At 38.2% G+C, this 14,505-nt stretch overlaps 1 long non-coding RNA gene across 1 annotated transcript; it reads right to left on the reverse strand.

Moving 5' to 3' along the window:
• Positions 1-396: 396 nt before the first annotated feature.
• On the reverse strand, positions 397-4,307 carry LOC143891657 (uncharacterized). The gene is made up of 2 exons (XR_013255421.1): positions 4,084-4,307; positions 397-896 (listed from the first exon to the last, which is right to left on the reverse strand). It is a non-coding gene; the product is annotated as an uncharacterized LOC143891657 (long non-coding RNA).
• Between the last annotated feature and the right edge of the window lie 10,198 nt (positions 4,308-14,505).

Below are 14,505 nucleotides of genomic sequence, written 5' to 3' on the forward strand. Positions count from 1 at the left end.
GTCATTGATTGGAAATATGAAAGTTGTTTCCACTCTATGCCCCTTGTATAGCATATATCTTCTCACTTTCTTCATTTTCTTTGAGCTTTCCATCTATGTCTTGCCCCTGGTATCGGTTGTAGCTTTTCTAGACAATCTTCTTATTCTTGAAATAATTTTATCAATTCTTCACACTCTTTAGAGGGTAATGTATTTTCAATCGGCATTCACTGAATCAAAGTTTCAGTGCCAGTGTTTATCATTTCAATTTCATCTTTGAAAGGTTGGGATTGGCGCTCCTCCTCTCGTTCAAGTAATTGCTGTGACTCAAGTGGAGTTTCGTCAATTTTGTCCTCATTTGAAGAGGGAGTCTTATTTTAAGATCAGAAGCACACTTAAGAACAGACACAAGTGAACTTTTTGGAACTGACCGAAATTTTATTTAAAGAAAAGCTATTACATCAGACGACCTATCCTGAACATGCTCAGGATTCACAACTCTAAATAAGAAAGGGAAACAGAAGATAACTTGCCTGGACTAGGCATTGACCTTTAACTGTAAGACCGGACTCAACAATTATACTGACCATGATGACTGACTCAACATAAAATAGTAAGTGACTAAAACTTTAACTGCTGCAACTGTTTGGCGTTGAAGGCTCGGCGAAGGCTGGTTCGTTCTGAACATCATCATGGCTGGTACTTTCAATTTTGGACAATGATGACTGATTCGCATAGGGAAATGCCCCTAGCTCAAGGATTCTGAGAGTGAACTCTGAAGGACTTAGCAAAATAATCTTGAAAAAGGTAGCCCCTAAAGGAGGAACAGACCAGGGGTACAAGCAAGATTGGATTATCTGGACCAGGCATGATCAGATCATGAGAACGCATAATCGAAAGATTGTGAGATTCTGCATCTGCCAGTTAGGGGATGGCATGAAGATACGATCGAATCGTATGACAGAAGAACGAAAGACGCACGATCAAAAGATTAGATGAGATAGCATAAGATTGCTTTCAACGGATAGATCATGAATGACTAATCCTATGAGATCTTTGGAAATGATGGGATTTATATCCTAACTTAAAGGGAATTTTTTTTTTCACATTTTATCAGTGTTACCTGAAGGCATCAACCTTAATCCTAATCTATCGGAGTGGAGAGAGAATCTCGACTCATGACTTTGTTCGTGTATATAAGGACCGATCGTGACCATTGGAAGATGGACCACGGCCTAATCTAGACACCAATGGGTAGGATATCCTAAACTAGGCTCACACACGTGATGCACATGTGTTCGTATACTACATGCATGTGTGGGTTAATCTAGGGGTAAGGCCAAGAGTTCCCTTAGCGCGAATCCCTGCTCGATATACTGTACCAGTGTCCGGCGTATCAGTACGTGAACAAGAGATCCGTTTACGTACCATAAAGGTACCAGGCTAAGGGTGGAATGCTTCTCTAGCACAGAGGCACCAGGTGATGAAATCCCAGTCAACCATGCTAGATAACACTCCGGGTTCCTAAAATAGGACATGTGTGCACGTGAGATGCAAGGGTTTAGATGCAAGTGATGTAAGTGTGTGCAATAAGTTCGCGCAATCTATGATGCCTTCAGGTTTTGTTAAATTAAGTTCGAGTAAAATGTGATGAGAGAAAATAAAACAAGACAAACTAATCTAACAAGTATAGAGTTTTTATGAGCCAGTTAAATTAAATTCAAATGAATTATCTTTTGAAATTTTAATGAAGTTAGGTGATCCCCAGCAGAGTCGCCAGACTGTGGTACCCGATCCCGCGAGAGGGGTGTGGGGCGCGAGCCGCCGCGCGCTCTCTCTTTTGGTCTCTCGTATCCACGCGATTGGCGTGTGCATTTTAATGTTGATTTGAATTAATCTTTCCTGTGAACTTGGGATCACTAAGGCAATCCGAATTCCACACGAAAGAGACTGACAGAGTCGCCACCTAGATGTGGGATCTAGGACCCGTAATTAACCAGAAATCTAGACTCGCTACCTGGTTACGAGAATGGAAGGTATGGGGAGTTATCCGCCACATGCACCATTCCTGCCCGATAATCGGTCTTCGATTCCAAAAGCTAACTCTTTTAAATTTATTTTAAATGGCTCATTCAACTCTATGTTAATGTGCGAACTAAGTGACATGCATCCTAGAATCTAATTTCAATGTGAATCCTAGATGTGTATCTTGATTTATTAATTTGTCTGGATTCAATCTAAGTGACAGTTCTCCTAGAATTCTAATTTCATGGAAAATCCTAAGTGATTTAATTAAGCATTTACAAGAAAATTAATATACAAAACACCACAATTTGTTTGTGGTGCCGACTCGCGGGTGGTATGCCATCAGACATCCAAGCTGCCTACGTACCCAAGCCTCACTGGGATCAGAGTCGACGTAGTTCGGTGCACCTAAGCTAAGCTACATATGCCTAACTCAACTAGGACACCGACTTAGACGGATTTGACTGTTTCAACAGTTTTAAGAGGAGTTATTTAATTCAAGTTGAGGATTTTATTATCTTAGGATTTCATCAAAGATGCTATATGATTCTTATCTGAATGCAAGTTGTCCCTTAGACTAATGCAGGTTTGCCTACATCCTAGTTTACTAGGCTTGTCCTAGGGAAAGATCGGGTGACTAGTGTAACTAGACCTATGGCACGGTTGCTATACATAGCAAACGTCCGTGATGAAGCTGGACTCCTGACTCTAGGACTCCCTAAAACCTAAGACTCCCTAAAACTTAGGACACGACACGACACGACACCAGTGTTCCTAAATTGGGCTCTAAGGGTTCCTAAAGGAATTTTGAATCCACCGGCTCTTGGGAATCTCGAATTCTTTTGGGTTTGTGGAAACTTTTAGAGTTTTCTTGAAGCTTTTATTATCTGAAGGTATTTAGTGTGTTTGGTAGCTTTTAAAGATGTTTATTTAGAAGGTTTTAGTTTCATTTGAAATTTTTAGTGGTCTTTTGGTTAATGGCTTTTAACGGATTTTTATCAGTGGATTTTAAATGGGTGAATTTTAGTTTTGTTAATTTTAGGTTGGATGTACTTTAGATTAATGTCTTTCGATTTTGGTTTGGAAAATGACGTTAACACAACCAAGTTTTGACAATTGCACAAATTCGACAAACCATTGACCATTAAAAGATCTAACAAATGCAGCCCACTAAAATTGTCGTAACTCTTTAACCGCTTGGCCAAATTCAACGTACGAACATGCGTTGGAAAGATCTTTTATAGGGCTACAACTTTGTAGTTCTCCATTGTTTGTAAATCTGTGATTTAGAGGTTCGAATTTGTGTTGCAAACAAAAGGACAGCAACATTAAACTGGAAATGCCTAAAGGTGTGCCGCAACCATTTTGGACTTAACATTTTAACCGCTCGCTGTCTGATCTAGCACGAATACTCGTTGGAAACGGCACGAAAATATCTACGACTTTGTAGTTAACCATTTCCCACGATTCTGTTGTTTAGAGGTCGAAAAATCTGTTTAAAGTCTAACAGCTAGCACTATGACGGGAATGATATTGGCACCCCCATGTTTTCTTTTGATAGTTCTTATTTTTTTTAGTGATTAAAAGACGGTGAATATGAAAAATGGCTTGAATGGGCCTGAGATTAGATTCAAATGGGATGTTTGAAAAAGGGGTTGTTTTTATCTACTTGGCAAGGTGGGGTATGGATATTGGGTTCTTGAGATTGAGTGGGGGCTGTTGTTATCAAATTGGAGTGGGGGCTGTTGTTATCAATTGAAAGATGGAGGTTTTGTAAGCCAAATTAAATGGGTTTTGATAATTCATGTAAAATTCAAGTTTTCTTTCTTGTAAATGTTCAAAATTTTTAATGAATTGTTTTCCCAAAAGAAATCTAAATTCCCTAACAAGCCAATGATTTCAACATCCCATCGCAAATAGGTTCTAATGACCCTAACACATTAATTATATTTAGCATAAGTGAGAACATGACCAAGGCCAAACTAGTACAAAATTAAACATGACATCAACCAAAATATACGCAAAACAACACTCAATCCTAGAAATATAGAAAAGAAAATAAAATTCCAAAAGACATACCTTTTTGTAGACGATATTCCATGCAAACTTATGGAGAAGAGGGATTTGGTCTAGAGAGAGGGCTTGAATTTTCTAAGAGAGGGGTTCTCTCCTCTTTTCTTTTTTTTTTCCTCCTTTTCTTTGGTGAGATGAGAGGGTATTTATAGGAGAATGGGATAGGAGGTTAGGTGAGGTTAGGTGAGGTTAGGTAAGGTTAGGTGAGGTTAGGTGATGTTAGGTGAGGTTAGGTGAGGGTAGGTGAGGTTTGGATGGTTATGATGGGAGGAGAGGTTAGGTGAGGTTAGGTGAGGTTTGAATGGTTAGGATGAGAGGAGAGGTTAGGTGGTTTTGGATGGTTAGACCCAGGTCATGATCTGCCATTGATCTAACGATTTACGGAAATCGGGTCTCGGAATGGAATCAGGGTCCGGGCTATGAAGTGACCCTAGCTTATTTTGTCCCGATTGATGATCCGTAAAGTCAGATCAAGATATTAATGACCTAAAACATATAAATCAATGATAGAGGGGGTTCTCACATGGATTTAACACACTAATTTATTTGTTGATTAAAACAAAACAAAATGGGGTGTCTACAATATGGTGGAATTCGGAACTGTTATTCACGGAACCGAAGTAAAGAAGCTTATAACCGTAGACTTTGAAGTGAACATGGTGTTCAATGTGAGTGATTGGTGGGTAGACACTGGAGCCACTATACATGTCTATTGTGACAGAAGTGCGTTCGTCACCTATCATCAAGTAGATGAAAGCGAAATGCTTTTCATGGGTACCTCCTCAATGGCTAAGGTTATGGGGAAAGGGAAGGTTGATCTCAAGCTCACATCCGGCAAGGTTCTCACTGTGCACCAAGTTCTCTATGTTCCAGAAGTCAGGAAGAACTTAAGTTCTCGCTACTTGTTGAACAAACACGATTACAAGCTCGTCTTCGAATCTGATAAGTTTATTCTCACCAAGGGGTGGGATGTTTGTAGGAAAGGGTTATGCTTGTAGGGGTTTATTCAAGCTTAATGTATCCGTGAATGAAATCAATAAAAAAAATTATTCTTCTGCTTATATTGTTGAATCTTATGATGTGTGGCATGGTAGATTAGGACATGTAAATTCACAATCTACCAAAAGGATGATGAACTTAGATATGATTCCAATGTTTCTATTGAACAAAAACCAAAGTGTTAAATATGTGTTCAATCAAAATTTAGCAAACAACTATTTAAATCAATAGAAAGAAATTCAGAAATTCTAGGACTAGTACATAGTGATGTTTGCGACCTAAAGAACACTATGACTCGAGGAGGGAATAAATATTTTATTACCTTCATAGATGATAAATCTAAATATGCAATGGTATATCTTCTTAAAACTAAAGATGAAGCATTAGAAAATTTTATAACTTATAAAACTGAAGTAGAAAATCAGTTAGACAAAAAGATTAAAATACTTAGATCAGATCGAGATGGTGAATACACCTCAAATGAATTTTTTGAATATTATAGAAAATATGGAATTATTCATGAGATGACGACACCTTATTCTCCACAGCAAAATGGAGTCGCAGAAAGAAAAAATAGGACTCTAATTGACATGGTAAATGCTATGCTAACTAGTTCAGGGCTACATGTGGGGGAAAGCATTATTGTCTGCTTGTCATATATTAAACAAAATACCCTATAAGAATGAAAATGGAACTCCATTCGAGTTATGGAAATGTAGAAAACCAAGTCTTAAATACCTTAAAGTGTGGGGGTGTTTAGCTAAAGTAAGCTTACCTCCCCCTAAGAAAATAAAGTTAGGATCTAAAATAGTGGATTGTGTATTCATAGGATATGCACAAAACAGTGTAGCTTATAGATTTCTAGTGGTGAAATCTGAACATAACTCTATAGATGTAAACACTATATTAGAGTCTAGAGATGTAGAATTTTTTGAGGATGTATTTCCTTTTAAACTAAAAAGTGTGAGTCACCCTCTAATACCTCAAACAGAAGTAGCATCTAGTAGTCATGGTATTCCTCAAATGAAAAACCAAGAACCTAAAGGAAGGAAAAGAGGTAGAAAAGAAGCTAACATAGAGGTAGAACTGAAAACTTAAAAGTTTAAAAATGAAAAAAGTAAAGGAAATGGTGAGTGCTTTTAAGTGAAATGAGATCAGCCTTTGGTTGTGAAATGTATGAAACTTATTTTGCCAACCAAATAGAGTGATCAATTTTGAGCCGTGTAGGTCAGACAACACCATACCTGACTAATAAAGAGATAGAAAATTATGTAATAAAAACACAGTAGAAAGATATTTATGCGTTGGAAAGAAATGCCGGAATGAATCAATTCAAGATAAATGTATGATTTCCTAGTCAATGAATAAACTAACCAAATTTCAACAAGATGCAAGACTAAGTAGATTGAAACATGCAGACAATAAAATAAGAAAAAAAATAGAAAATAGGAGTTTAGTCCTTCCCTATTTTGTTTTCCGTCAAATGGTGTTGGATAGTTGGAGAATAAGAGGATGTGTGGTGGGTCTTGAAGACCCTGTTTGATGACTCAGAGAAGGCGTTAAAGCCGTTGCCCCAGTGTTAAAAATGGCGAAAAAATGAAGAAAAGTGAAGAGATTGCTTGAAGAGAGCAGAGCTTGTTGCTGTGATTTTTGTGTGGAATGTTGTTGTGCTTAGAGAGGACCTTGAGGGGTTTTATAGAAGGAAAATGGGCAAAAAATAAAAAAAATAAAAAAAATAGCCGTTGTAGGTCGCAGATCTTCTTCCTTGGTTGTGTGTATTGGCATGGGCGAAATAAGGGTTCTTTTAGGGAAGAAATCGACCTTAAAATGACCGTTGAGGGAGGGAATCATGAGCAAGGCAAGGTAAGAATGTATTTTTGGCGAGATTGAATGGATATTGCGTAGGTTAAAGGATATCCTTGGTTGGAATTTTGGAAATTTTGCTTTTGGGGAAGAAAACACATTTGGAAAGGGAAGAATCCCATTTTTAAGGGTTCGGTGGCACTCCTTTGTAAATTTTATGGGTTTTTAGGGTTTTTGGACACTTAAATGAGAGTGGCAAAGGTGGTAATTTGAAGGGAAACAAGGGCATTTTTATTGTTTTTAAAAAAATCATGTGCTTACAAGAACCTAGAAGAAGTCTAAGAGCAAAGAAAGCTACTAACTTTGGCTCTGACTTTTATACATTCTTGGTAAAAGATGATCCGTCTACTTTTAAAGAAGCCATGTCTTCTTTGGATGCAAACTTCTGGAAAGAAGCTATAAATAGTGAAATAGAATCCATTATGTCAAATAGCACATGGGAGTTAACGGATTTACCTCATGGGTGCAAACCAATAGGTTGTAAATGGACTTTTAAAAATAAACTTAGAACCGATGGATCTATAGAAAAATTTAAGGCTAGATTAGTAGCCAAAGGTTTTAAACAGAAAGAAGGGATAGATTTTTTTTGACACCTATTCTCTTGTTACTAGGATTACTACAATAAGAATGTTGATAGCTATAGCGGCTATCTATAACTTAGAAATCCATCAAATGGATGTTAAAACCGCTTTTCTAAATGGAGAATTAGAAGAAGAAATTTACATGGAACAACCTGGGGGATTTGCAGTCCCTGGTCAAGAACATGAAGTGTGTAAACTTATGAAATCCCTTTATGGTTGAAAATAAGCCCCAAAACAATGGCATGAGAAATTTGATAAAGTAGTGTTATCAAATGGTTTCACCATAAATGATTCTGATAAATGTGTATACAGTAGATTTGAAGGTAATTCTGGAGTTTTGATCTGCCTGTATGTCGATGATATGTTAATAATCGGTACGAGTCTAGATGTTATAAGTAACACCAAAAATCTTTTGTCAAAGAACTTTGACATGAAAGATCTTGGATTGGCAGATGTAATCTTAGGGATTAAGATAATTAGAAATTCAGAAGGGATTGTTTTAACACAATCTCATTCTGTTGAAAAGATCCTTAGAAAATTTAACAAATTTAATAGTACTCCCTTGAGTGTACCATATGATCATAGTTCAAAACTTAAGAAAAATACTGAAAAAAATATATCTCAATTAGAATACTCCAGAATTATAGCCAGTTTAATGTATCTAATGAACTGCACTAGACTAGATATAGCTTACACAGTTAGTAGGCTAAGTAGATACACTAGTAACACTAGTCAAGATCATTGAGATGCACTTATCAGAATTTTAAGATATTTGAAAGGCTCAATGGAGTATGGACTCCATTATGGTAGTTATCCTGCTGTTTTAGAAGGATATAGTGATGCAAACTGGATTTCAGATTCTGAAGAAACTAAATCCACAAGTGGATATGTTTTCACTTTGGGTGGTTGTGTTGTCGCTTGGAAATCTACCAAGTAGACCTGTAGAGCACGTTCCACCATGGAATCTGAATTTATTGCTTTAGATAAAGCAGTTGAAGAAGCAGAATGGCTTAGGAATCTGTTAACAGATATTACTCTGTAGTGCAAGCCAATTCCAGCTATTTCTATTCATTGTGATAGCCAAGCTACAATAGCAAGGGCTAAGAGCAGAACATATAATGGTAAATCCAAACACATACGTCTGAGGCACAATAATGTGGGCAATTACTTTCAGATGGGACTATTGCAATTACTTTATAAAGTCAGAGAGAAACTTGGCAGATCCACTGACCAAAGGACTGTGGACCCCGATCAGAGAGAGTCGTGCCGAGGGACGCGAGATCCCCCTGCAATCCTCAAAGATCTCCACAATGTGAAGGAGAGCTCTACCAAGGAACTCTCAAGATGATGCCACCCTCACAGCGTAGCATGAGTGGCGATACAAAATAAATGAGATACTTCTCGATTCGGAGCCAGGGCTCGAAACCAAGATGTACCTAAAATAACTCAGAGTCGCCATTCATGGATACGCCATGGAACCAAAAAAATAAAAGCTCTGCTTGCAACGGATAACCAGAGATACAAAAGGTCCGTGCCTGGTTACGAATGGAGAAGGTCTGAAGAGCACCCCCAATTCGCCCTAGTGCGAACACTTGGTCTCTTATGCCATTTATTAATTAGCTTCGAGGAGTTTTGGGCAAAAATCATGTGAAATGGGAGCACGCATCTCCAAGAAAACGTCTATCTAATCATGCATGTCTCGGAGATGAAAATAAGCACACACAAAAGAACCGAAAGAAATGTCACCTAAGAATAGCTAGGTTATGAGTGACATGCTTAATAGGTGTCTAAATTCTGGTGGGCAAACACATGCATGCTATAGCTAAAGGTATAAGGTCTGTACAGGATAAGAAATCTAAAACTAGCAGTTAATCACGAAATGAATTAAGATACAGTAAACGAAGTAAAGAATAAACAGAAATGTAGGCAGATAAAAAGAATAAGCATGTGAGTAAGCCAAGAAATGAACACACACTATCATGATCCTATGCAAAAATCATCATCGATATACAAACACAAGCCCTAAGTGCTAACAACAGACCCTAAGACTCTAATATTTAAGCCCGAGTCTTTAGATGATCTGATGTTCATTCAAAGAAGCCTACGTATCCCCGCCTCCACTAGAATCAAGGCAACGTAGTTCTTCGCACCTATTCTAAGCTTCCATGCCTAAGACATCTAGACCTCTATCCTAGACTCGACCTAAAAGACCGGACTAGTTATTAAAGCTTCTTGTGCGATTATTTAAATTTCAGTGGATTGTGAATTTTAGGACACCCTATATGCCCTAACTAATTGCAAGTTAGCCCTAAGCTAATGCAGATGTTTCCTACAACCTATGTGTAACTAGGCTGCGTGTCCTAAGAAAAATAATGGGATCACTAACGCGTCCTAGACCTAGTCATCAGTCGGCGTTGTGAATCACCAACTGACCGGACGGAGGCGCTTCTAGCTAGGACAAACTCCTAACTCTAACACAAACACATAACAAGCACACAACAACTCAAGGACGAACACCTAACTCTAGAACAAACTCCTAACTCTAGAGGAAGAGCTTTTTGAAAATAAGATTTTAAAGCTGTTTATTCAAAAAAAAAAGATTTAAAATTCTATTTACAAAAGTTTGGCTGGACTTGGGATAAAATCTCAAGCTGCACTATGTACCTCGTGGAAGAGGATCAAGCCAACGTAGGTTGAATCGAGCTCTTCTAACTACGCTCCTAAAACTCAACACTTTAGATGCTTTGGAATTTTTCCATTTTTTCAAATGTTTTTGGTGTTTTAAATTTGTCTTGGAGTGTTTTTATATTTTTGGGGCTTAAAAGTGTGATAACACCATTTTAGCAAAAGGGGATCCGATAGAAGAGCCTCTATACCCACCATATCGCGGTAAGGTATTAAAGAGGGAAACAGGATCCCTAAAGCCTAGGGGAAAGAAAACAAAAGAGGAAACTAAAATCCCGATACGAGAAAATAATCTCAAAGAGATGACCAAAAGCTGACGAGGCTTAGCTAGCATCCAAATGAGAGGATATCTAACCTATGGAGTAAAACCTCTAAACAAAAGACTAATGAAGAGTTTCTAGCCCTAAGGGCAGACTTCTAACTAATGACGCTGAAAAGGTGACCGACAAGACAAATGGTGCCTAACAACTCTGTAAGAGGGGACGAATAAGTCAAAGACTGCTAATAACGCTACCAAGAAAAGGGGAAAATGAGTCAAAGACTCGCTAGAAGAAAGGGGGGTTCTAATATGAGGCTAGGTAAGCCTCTTAAAGGGAAGACTCTCTAAACGAGACAAGGCTTGTCTCTAAAAAGAGGGCTCTACAAATGAGGCAAGGCATACCTCTCTGCAAAACCAAGGTAACCTTCCTAAGGTGGGCTCTAATCGACGAGACGTGTCTCCAAAGGAGAAATCACCTTAATGAGACATAGTGTGTCTTCTAGTGGGGGCTCTAAATGACTCTTTCATTGCCCTTGCAATGAGAGAAAACTAATATCTAAAGATACCTAGAGGACTGGACGAATCTTCTAAAAGAGAAAGGGAAATATTACTCGGGCTTGACAAGTCCTCTAAATAAGAGGCTACCAATGTCTAATGTCTAAATATCTCTAAAAGGCTGGGCTAGCCTACAAAATGAAAGAGGGGAAAACTATTAGGACTAAGCAAGTCCCCTAAGGACGGGCTTGGGCTAACGCCTCATCACTTGTAATATGAAAATCTCTCATGAAAACTTAGCTAATCAGTCTTAATAGCAAAACATAACAATCGCAGGATCCATGATATAAGTTGTGTCCTTTATTTTATAAATGAGATTAAAACTAGAAGAACAGACTTAGAAATTGAAAGAAATTACTCTAAAACCAATAGGAAGATAATGACTCCAAAGATAAATGAACTATTGCCCCTGACGAACAATCAGGTTCCACTCATTTCCCATCCCAACTACTAAAATGTGCATCATACTATCTAGCTCATAGGACAAAGGAATAAGTGAACATGGCCTCTAGTTCTCATGAATAAACTATATGTACAATTTATTCCATTTACTCAAACACGCCAAACAAGATAACCATGCCCAAACCTTGAACTTAGCAAGCCTAAAGTCCTCATAACCATTATACATGCTAACCAAACAAGCTAAATAACAGATAGAATAAATTTATATGGCCACATCATCATCGCAACATAGATATATGATAGATACATATAACTACAAAGAATTCTTTGTTGCAAACATGCTTCTCTCACTTGGGAAAAGATTGGACAACACAAAGAATGAAAGAGAGCTGCTTGTACCAACGGAAATGTAAGAGGGCTGAGAAATTTATGAAGAGTGCAAAAGAGCTACCAATATCAAATCGGAGGGAAAGGGGACAGGAGTAGAACTAAGCTATAGGGTGTGGGCTATTATCCTATGCCATGCCGAGCCAATACTGAGTCAACCCATGACTCAACCAAATGTTGCCAACAATGGCAACTACAATTCCCTGAGAATCACAAATGTCAAGAAAAGCAAATACAGTGTACATGGCAACACAGCAATCCTTAAAAGACACAATGATTATATACATTATAACTTGAATCTATCGAAAGTAACAAATCACAAAAAGAAACTCAAAAAGCCCAACACAGACCATTAGCAAAAATGAAAACTAGGACACAACCTTATGTTTTCTATACTTAAAGCATAATGTCCTGAACAAGAGACAACTGTCAACTAGAATTTGGAATTTTCCTACAATATGGACAATTTTAGCATGTTTCCTAAAGAAACTTTTCATTAACAGCATCTCATTTCTATTAGAAGTAGCTCAATGTGACATCCAATTCCATAAAACAATTCAACTTAATATGATATTCACTCTGGATCAAAAGGATGCAACCGATATCAATTCCAATTTTAAAGCTAGCAGACATTACATAGCATTTGAGTAATTTGACCTAGAAATAATAAAAGAACTTATCATGGTTGAGGTTGAATAACAAAAGTTTCACACAGAAAATTATGTTAACGTGCCCATCGAAACAAAATCAAAATTGATATCATTATTTACACTATCACACAGAATTATGCCACTATTTTCACCACACAAAACTTCTAGAAACGCTCATTTTCTTGAACTAGAAATACGATAATCTGATTGATAAAATTATTCAAAACAAAATTTAATAGATATCATTCCATAATAAGCAAAAATAGCGCATCAATTAAGCTACCAGAAAGATACTTCTCAGTCGAGTCAAGTGGTTAATCATATATTACAGCCTAAAGAATAAATTCTTTAGATCAATAGGCTTTGGTAACTACTTAAAAAAAAATGAGAACCATACTTCCTAACGAATTTTAGGCATGAATTCCAACACACGCATATAAATCATCAACATAAAACCTAAATTATATATATATAATCCAAGATGAGGCGAATTAAAGTAAAAATTATCAAACAAAATGAGTAAAATACCTTCTTCCTCGAAGAGGTCCAATGAAAGATGTGAGTATCGACTCAGAAAGATAAAGGCTGACGAGAAAAGAGAAGAACTCCGGCTAAAATTTGGCTAGAACCCTGGTAAATCTGAGATTAAAATGGAGTAACTAGAAAAAGAAGATAATAAAAATTGGCCGGACATGATTGGAGGTGATCGGAGAAGAGGATGGAGGTTAGGGTTAGGGTTTGGTGGGGAATTTGATATGGGTTTCCTATTGGAGCTAAAGGATAATGGGTTTGGACTGTGGTGCTTGTAGAGGGGTTTTGGGAGCGGTGGTGATGGGGTTGGGGATGGATTCCGGTCGAAGTTGGTGGTGGTGGGTGAGAGAATGGTGGTCGGCCGGAGAGATGAGGGAGATGGCCGAAGGTGGGCCGAATCTCTCTTACCCTCTATCCTTCTCTCTTAGCTCTGTGTCTTCCCTCCTCTCTGTTTCTCACGAAGATGGGGGATTTGAAGTGGGTTTTAATGGTAAAGGAGGAGATGGGTTTGATGGTGGCAGAGGGGTTTGGGTGAAATGGACTTTGGGAAGAAAAGAATAAAAGAAGAAGAAGAAGAGGACGGAAGGGGTGGCCAGAGGAAATGGGTTGGGCGAAGATGATGGACGGAGAAGTGGTCTTCTTCTTCTTCCTACTCTATCTCACTCTCTCTGTTATTTCTCTCTTCCCTTTCTAATTTGCAAATGAGGCTATTGATGGGGTTAGACTAAGGGAAGGAAAGAGGGTTACTGAGATGTGGGGGTGGAGGATGTCTTAGGGGTGATGAGGATGGGTGACGGCCAGCCAGAGGGATGAAGAAGATGACCGGAGATGAGGTATTGATGGAGGTGGTGGTCGGTTGGGTTTTGGGGTTGAAAAAACAAAGGGTTTGAAACTTGGGTTTTAGAGAAGAGGAGAAAAATGAAGAAGAAGATGGGGGATGGGATTGAAGAAGAAGAAGAAGGCCGAAGGAGATGATTGGAGATGGGGAGATGGAGAAGAACCAAAACCTCACCTTCTTTTCTTTCTCCCTCTCTCTGTTTCACGGCGAAACAAAAATTTCCAAAAACGAGAACCCCTCACTCGCCTCTATTAAAGGGAAATGATATATTTGCACCCTTTCGCTCCCAGGACACCCCCCTTAATATGTTTTCAAACACATCCTATTGCACAAGGGTGTGCCCCAGGTAGGTGAAGGGATAAAAAGGAAAATGATATATTTGCTCCCCCCCTTGCGTTGCCGTAGACAGCCCCTATGGAGTGTTGGTCACTACCATTTTCCAAACAAAGGTGGTCATGGGCAATAGCAAGGGGGGAAATATTATGAAAAATATCTCTTTAGAAGTTTGATCTCAACCCTTCAAATCCCCTTTATGTTCAATGGTGGGGATTTAAGACTTTTTAACCACCTAAGCTTCCTAATATTCCTTCCCAACTAATCCTAGCCATAAACCAACACTGATCTAGATTAGGCTCTAATCATTACTTGGAAAGGAAGAAAGGAATCGTCCTTATTTAT

The sequence above is a fragment of the Tasmannia lanceolata genome, unplaced genomic scaffold, assembly GCF_043159265.1.
Source record: "Tasmannia lanceolata isolate RefF3 unplaced genomic scaffold, GAP_Taslan_0.1 ptg000015l, whole genome shotgun sequence".
NCBI classification, from domain to species: Eukaryota; Viridiplantae; Streptophyta; class Magnoliopsida; order Canellales; family Winteraceae; genus Tasmannia; species Tasmannia lanceolata.